Source organism: Arvicanthis niloticus, chromosome 10, assembly GCF_011762505.2.
Source record: "Arvicanthis niloticus isolate mArvNil1 chromosome 10, mArvNil1.pat.X, whole genome shotgun sequence".
Lineage (NCBI taxonomy): Eukaryota > Metazoa > Chordata > Mammalia > Rodentia > Muridae > Arvicanthis > Arvicanthis niloticus.
Window position 1 is genome coordinate 44,576,577 of NC_047667.1, and position 8,260 is coordinate 44,584,836.

The 8,260-nt window shown below is 43.3% G+C and overlaps 1 non-coding gene across 1 annotated transcript; it reads right to left on the reverse strand.

The window, feature by feature from the left end:
- Positions 1-3,128: 3,128 nt before the first annotated feature.
- LOC117716640 (small nucleolar RNA SNORA48) lies at positions 3,129-3,267 on the reverse strand. The gene has a single exon (XR_004607758.1). It is a non-coding gene; the product is annotated as a small nucleolar RNA SNORA48 (small nucleolar RNA).
- Between the last annotated feature and the right edge of the window lie 4,993 nt (positions 3,268-8,260).

An 8,260-nucleotide genomic window follows, 5' to 3' on the forward strand; every position in this document is an offset into this window, starting at 1 on the left:
AAACCCCAGGACTGACAAGCTGTAAATATCAGCAGCTGTCCAGAAGAGGAGGATGAAGAAAAGAAGGTGAAGGAGGATGAGGAGGAAGGGGAAGAGGAGGAGGAGGAGGCCTTGTCCTTTGAGTTAAGCAGACTAAGAAGTCACTTAGCCACATGGTGACAAGCAACTTGCATGGTAGGGAGGGGAGGAGGGCTTTAGAGAAAGAGTAAGGAAGCCCAAAGTACCAGAGATAGAGCTATGGTGAGAGAGAGAGAGAGAGAGAGAGAGAGAGAGAGAGAGAGAGAGAGAGAGAGAGAGATATGCACTTTGAGTAATTCAGAAAAGAGGGGAGATTTATAAAGCTATTAAGCTTCATCGCTGAATATCTTATGTTTCATGTACATAATAGTTTAGTTATAACATTTAAGGTTTGATTTTTTCTACAGTACATAAGATCATTATTTATTGAATTCTTATATCCAGAATTACTTTAAAAAATTTATTCTTTATGAATTCTATATCATGCTCATCTCCCTTGTACCCTCAGGCCTGCCTTTCATCCTTGAAACCTTCTCCCAAACTAAAACACACACACACACACACACACACACACACACACACCACCGCCACCAGCACCACCACCACCAAATAAAGCATAGAAAACATCTCATTGTGGAAACTGTAGTATGTCATAGTGTGTCCCACTGTCCACACATCTTTACTTGCAAATGTTCATTGCAGTGAGTCACTGGCCTGGTTCAAGATCTCTGTGGCTTCTGTGATACCATCAATATTGGATCTTCATTGGGACTTCTCCCAGTTATCCTGTTGTTGCCTTGTGTCATGGAGATCCTGCAGCTCTGGATCAACAGGACTAGTTCTTTCATTCATTCCAACTGTTCACAGATGATATAGATTTTGGAGTAGACCATCTCAGATCACCCTGGATCTAGGCCTGGGTGGTAGCTGAGCTCCTGAGCCTGCCAGCTCTTCATAAGCCACACCACCAGGACAAACTCTGCAGCACTGCTCTGGATAGGCCATCCAATGTTGCCGTCAGCAGAAGGCAGAGTGAGCTCTCTTGCTCTCATGCCTTTTGGGATGGCTCACCCACACCTAAGCCTCTAGAGTCAGCTCCACTGTGTTACCCAGTCAAAGTGAAGGGAATACTCTGCCAAGTGCTGCAGCCTGTGAGAGGCTGGGTTAAACTCTCCTGCTCTCACACCCTTGGGACTGGCTTACTGGTGTCTTTGCCATCAGGGTCAGCTTTACTGTGTTCGAAGGTGAGGTGCAGAATCCACTCTCCAGAGTGCTACATCCAGTGAGGCATGGTTAGGTGTCCCACTGTCACGAACTCAGGACCAGCTCTGTTGGCTACTACTGAAGGTGGCAAAGGAGAGAGGAGGGAAGAGGGGAGAGAGGGAGGGCATCATCTCCGTACCCACTACCTTACAGAAGAGGAATATCAGGGCCAGTTTTCCCATGTTCTCCTCCTCAGTGCTGGTTCACCTGCTTCTCAACCAGGGCCAGCTCTACTATGCTGCTTAGGTGAAGTGCAGGCCCCGCTCTCCCAGGTGCTGCAGCTAGCAAGGGCCAGCATCAGCTTACCTGCTCTCCTTACCTCAAGGTTATTTCTCCAATAGCTGCAGGCAGTGAAGGGTGGATGTAGGGCCATGAAAGGGGTCTTGGTCGAAGCACTGGCTGGAAAGCCCGGAGACTCAACAGGTGTCCATTGCCTGTAAGGGACGGGCATCTAATCCGCTGCACTCCCAGAATCCAGGCTCCTAACAAGTGGCTTGGAACTCCATTCACCAGCACTGTTCAGTCATGTTCAGGGCAATGCAGCCCCGCCCAAAGAGCACAGGTAGAGGGTGTGACTACAGGCCTCAGGCCCTAGAGAGATTTGCATACTAATGAGATGCCTGAAGGCCGGAGGGCGGAGCCAATTAAGCATTCTTCCCCAGCCCCTCCCCCCTCTCTATTTAACTCAGGTCTGCCTTGAGTTTCACCAGGGTGCACATCCAGATTCAACCATCATCCATCATGCCCAATAAAGCCGTTTTGGAATCCCGGACTTTTCGTATCTATCATGGCCCAGCAAGCGACCATCGTGGAAGACGTTCCTGCGTCCTGCCTGCCAGGTCCTGCAGCTTTTACAGGTGGAGGTGGCATATTGGCATATCCCCCCCCTCCCCCAACCCTCTGCCTCAGACAACCGCAAGGCAGAGGACTGGTGGGGCCAGTTCTCCCATGCTCTCGATCTTCAGGCTGGCTTGCTCCCCAACTCCCAACCAGGGTCAGCTCTGCAGTGCTGTCCAGGCCAGGTGCAGGGCAGGCTCTCCTGAGTGCTGTAGTTGGTGAGGGGCAGGGCATGATCTCCTGTGATCATGACTCTGTGAGCAGCTTTTCTGACTGCTGGAGGTGGTGAGGGGCTGGGGTGGGGGTGGGCATCACTTCTGGACCCATGCCACCCCACGGTACATGAGTGGCAGGGTCAGCTCTCCCACGTTCACACCCTCAGGTGGCTCACCCAAAACCCCCTCTCACCTCCCTGCAACCAGGGCCAGCTCCACTGTGCTGCCTGGTTGAGGTGCAGGGCCAACTCTCCAGAGTGCTGTATCCAGTGAGGGGTAGGGTCAGTTATGCACAGCCCCTGGACATCCATGTGGTCCCTGGCAGCTGCCCTGACTGGGGACATCCCCATGTTCTGTAATGGTAATATGAACCATGGACATTGACACCAACCCCTGCCGCTGAATAGCCACAGACTCAGACATGGCCCCTAGTGGGCAGCTGGGGCTGGGACCGCACCATGGTCCCAGGTGGTGGGACTGTCCACTCACAACAGGTTACTCCTCTCTGCCCTCAAGTCTCCAGTTTCATCTCTTTTCAAAATGCTCAGGTTGTTCCACTTCTCTTTCTCTCCCATTTGACTACCACATACTTACACATTGTGATGACTCCCACTGAAGGCTGGTCACATGGCTGGCAGGCCCATGGGTGACATCCTCCATCCATGCTGTGTGCTGTTGTCTATGGCCCACCTGTGCTGGACACTGGTGTGAAGTTCTGTGGGTGGCTTGGTGTTTTGTAGGTCTCTGTCTTCTTCTTCCTATGTTGCACTGGTTGGATTCAATTTGATTTGATTTTTATGTGTCCTAGGTATAAGACAGCTTTGGTCAAGCCATGCATCAAGCTAGGATGAACAGGGATGGCTGTTTGCTCTGCCCCTGACTGATAACAAGACAATGCTAATCAACAAGGTTTCTCTGCCCATTGCCAGGGGTGCAGAATTACTTTTAAGAAGTTGGGTGCTGATTCATTTTTTTTCTTTGATGGTTGTTTCCTTCTGAAAGATTTTTAAGTTTTCTCTTGGGCTTTATGATCACTTAGTTTTACTATAATTCATTTATGTATTTTCTTATCTAATTTCTTTGATAATATATATGGCATTTAACTTCACGGTGTATAACTTTATTTCTTAGAGAATTGTGGTCATCATTTTAGAAATACATTATTTCTTTCCTTATTTTTCCTCTTCTTTGAATTGTCTAGTGCTACAAATTCCAGTAGGATCGATATCAATGTTTATTTTTCATATCACTTAAATAAGTAAATATGAAGTGTGCATATAATATATAGGCATATAAACACATACAACTTACAGTTATAACTATGTAGTTATAACTATAGTGATATATACATTTATGTGGCCCATTGCTTCTATATGTCATGAGTCAGTTTATTTTATAATTTTTATATCTTGTTATTTTTATCTACAGCTTATTTACTCTAGAGGTTATTATCTATCTTAGCTGCTAACAGGATTGCAGGGGAAAGATATAAGTCTTTGTTACTTCTTTATGTATGCATTGCCTCAGGGTAGAATATTTTGGTGTTAGAGTCACTTAGAGTTTCTTTAATTTGGTGTAATTTAAAATAATAAATATGTTTCTATGGCTATATGGCTTTGAAGCAATACTAGATTGAAAGGGAAAAAGAAAAGCATCTAGAGATAAGCTCTTATTCCAGCTGTAAGAAATGGTAGATACATCTTAAAGGATGATAAGGGGGTCTCAGCAATGTATGTATGCTTTTCAATACAGAGAGCAAAATGGTCTGGGACCATCTAACATTGAGACAGTTGTCTAGTGTATTTCAATACTCCCAGGAGAGCAACACTTTTGGATAGCATATTTATTAATAACACCATTAAGGAAAAGCTAAGTACAGAATTCAAGTATTATGCTAATGTAGGTAGCACAGATATTTGCATAATGGAGTTTAGAAAGATTACCATAGAAATGGTTACATTAAATAAGAGATTTCATACTTTAAGAGGAAACCATCAATTATCCGAAAAATTTGTCACACTCCTTAGCTTACTATTTGATGATTCTGGATAAATGTATTGAAAAAAATTGCAGGTTGCTTGACATTATCTAAAAATTTTAAATTAAGATAGTTTTCTATTAAGTTTGAGCATGGTTAAAAAGATCCCTTTAAACTTAGGTTTTTAATTGTCTAAATGGTGCTGAGTAACAAACCATCTCTAAACCCAGACCTTAAAACAATATCCATGAGACTGTGGGTAGCTGGTTGCTATACTCACTTGAGTAGGTTTGGCGATCTTGGTTAGACTGGATTTTATGCCTGTCATCAGCTGTTGTGTCAACCAGACATTGGATGGTCTTGAATGCCTCCTCCACAAATGTTTCATGGTTGATTATTGCTGTCTAATTGTGAAGACAGACAAGGCCAGGTGAATCTTATCATTGAGTAATGAATTAAGCATGTTTTTTTCTTACCTGAAAAAGTTTTTATGGAAATTAATGAAAATACTGAGTTTTGTTGGATGTAATGACATGTACCTTGGTAGGAGGGATAGGAGAACCACAAGTTTGAGGCAACCTGAGCTACTTAGTGAGGCCAACTGGGGCTCCAAAGTGGGCCCAACCAACCAGACAACTGGCTACCTGCCCACTCACCCACCCACTCACCCAACCAGTCAACCAAAATTTAATATAAAAAACAAACAACAACCAACCAGCCAACCAACCAACCAACCAACCAACCAAACAAACAAAAAACCTTACTCCAGTTTCTATAAGGCCTAATCTGCGAACTGGCACATGGTCATAGCTGACCTGCTTTACTGGTCAAAATAAGTTATTGTACTGGCTGATTTTGTGTCAATTTGTTACAAGCTAGAGTCATCATAGAGGAAGGAGCCTCAGTTGAGGAACTACCTCCATGAGATGCAGCTGGCAAGCATTTTCTCAGTTAATGATTGGTTGGAGAGGGCTCATCTCATTGTGGGTGGTGCCATCCCTGGGCAGGTGGTCCTGGGTTCTATAAGAGAGCAGGCTGAGTAAGCCATGCACTCCTCCATGGCCTCTGCATCAGGTCAGTTTCTGCCCTCATTGCTTTTGATGATGAACATTTATATAGAGCTTTTTATGAAACAACCCCCCCCCCCCCAAGTTGCTTTCAGTCAGGGTGTTTCATCAAAACAATAGTTCTCCAAAATAAGACAATGTGTTTTTCAAAGAGTAAACTTTGGATGAAGGTGACAAATCCTAATAGGTACTTCCTTGCATATTGTAGAACTGAAACACCAACCTGGTCACCAATCTACCAGCAAATATTTGCTAAATAGTTGTTATAGTCCAGATGCTTTCATAGTGATTGGAATAATACAGAGACTAAGGCTGAATTCCTTCAAGACAGTCTATTAGTAACATATGATATTCCATAAAGAGGCCAGTGATAACAGTAACAAGATGTAAAAAAAATGAACCATGAAACTGAACTAAAACAGGGCTGGAGAGATGGCTCAGCACTTAAGAGCACCAGTTTCCAGAGTCCATGTTGGATGCCTCACAGCTGCCTGTAATTTTAGCTCCAGGGAGATCTGACTTCTTCTTGTGGCCTCCATAGAAACCTGTATTCATGTAGGGTGGACATGAGCACTTTCGTGCACACACACACACATACACACACACACACACTAAAATCCTTAAAAAATGTTTGCCCTAAAACATTCAGTTTTGCAAGATGCTTAAACATATGAATTTTTAAATAATACTTTGGAAACTAATGAAGAAGGACATTCACTTTTTGTAACATGGTCATCAAAGTATTTAAACTCTCAAAGGAAAGGGGTGTTTATATTAGAACTCAGTTGCAAGTGGTCCCTAAATGAATCTTACAGAGGTTTGAAAAAATTACTATGACTTCTAAACCATCTTCTCCAAATCTGTGTGAGCTAAGTGTAGGCGACACGGACAGTTTCCCACATCTTCAGGCCTCGAGTCTTTCCACTTGCTCACTGATAATAACAACAGTAACTCAATTGATGTGTTGACAGGAGAACCAGCTAATAGAAACCATTGCCAAGTACTGTGGAAGTCCTAAGTGCTATGGAACTAGGTCAATAATGGACCTTGGCTTTCTCCCAGTTGCTCCTGAAAGGGAGAAGTTTGATGACAGTAGAGTGACCACTTAACCTGCTAATCAGGCATTGGCAGAATGCCTGGTGATAAATAGAAGGAGAGAATTTGTAGGAGATGAAGAAAACAGATGAGATCCTCTGTTTTTAGAGAGGGATGCTGGTGGCATCTCGGACAGGAAGAGTCTTCACTGTATAGGGCTGTTCACTGTGTTCAGGCTACTTGGCACCACAGATGCTTGTGGCACTTCATGCCAGAATTCCATTTCCTCGGAACTCTGAAAACAACAATGACCCCAGTGACAAATGCTGACTAATTTCTAAACTCAGTGCCTCCTGTGGATGAAAACTCACTGAAATGAGAGTTAAGAGCCCTTAGCAAGCAGTATTACCAGGAGTTTGGAGGGGGCAGAGTTTAACGATGCAGGGATATGTTGAGGTGCAAGGTCTAATTAGAATGGCAGTGATGCTTTACTACTTGAGGATTTCAGCCAAGTCAGTGCATTTTGCACAGGGCTGTCATCTTACTCCTCCAAACATTTGCTTTCATCTCACTGTGACTCCACCTAAAAGCCTCCAGTAACTGCTTATTGCTTCTAACTGCAAGCCGCATTTGTCGGCTTGATACTTCCCTTCTCTCCAGAACTCATTTCTGAGCCCTCATCTTCTATTTTCTTTTATGGATGTTTCTGGTTCCAGTTTGTAGAAACTGACAAAAGAACTTTGAACGGTCCAGAATGACCAAGATGGGAAATGAACTAATGTTGACCTGTTCTCAATTGAAAACTGCAACAGCTTCACATGGGATCAACTACAAGGCATGGTCCTTTATAGCTTTAATAGTGTGGTATTTATTTGCAGGAGCCCCAAAGTCCCAGTGGCTACTTCCTCTTTGTGGTTGCCTGACTCAGAATCACCTGTTCAATGGTTTTCTAACCACAGGCTCTTATCTGTACTACAGACCTTTGTCCTGCACCTGAGTCTTTGCTTCACATGTTTTCCCTTCTGCCTGGTCCTCTTAGTATAGTTTGTTATTTCTAGACCACCAAACTACTGTAATAGATCTATACATTGAGTGCAAGATTTTTTGCTATATGAAATTTGTCTTCTTGAGGTCTCAGGGTGATTTTTTTTCCAGTCCACATTATTTTACCATTATCTTAAAATGAAGAATATCTATAATATCACATAGAAAAAAGTATTATCTAACGCCAAGTATTTTTAGGATTTTTAACTCAGAAATTGAGACTCGGCTTTCCATTCATATGACAGAAAACTTGGATTTTTTTCATCTCTGCTCCCTCTCTCTCCACTCCCTAACTTCCCTAACTAGTCCTCATATCTTGATGATCTAACCATCTAAATAATTCTGAAATGTCTTCGTTTCTCTTAACTCTACTGATGGGTCCTTAGTTCAGGTTCTTATAGTCTTTTACCTGGAATATTGCCAATCCAGATGATTACTACTTGATATCCGTTATTTTTTCTATACCAGAAATCCTCTTAATTATATTTGAACTCAGAAGTTATCATCTTGCTTCCCTACTTAGAGCCATTTACTGTCTCTTCTTTAATCCCAGGGTGAAGCTGAAAGTATATAGCAAAGCCCAGAGTCTTTTCATGGTCTGGCACCTGTTCATCTTATTTCCTACTTTTCTCCTAACTCTATACCTGTATTCTCACTAATGAAGGCTCTAGGGAATGAGTCTTCTCTTGCCCCAATTCTTGCTGTGCTGCATGTGTAGGTACCTGTGCACATATGCATATGGCAGGCAAGCACACGGTGCATGTGATGGACAAGCAGGGTGTTTTGAAGAAGTCTGTGCACAT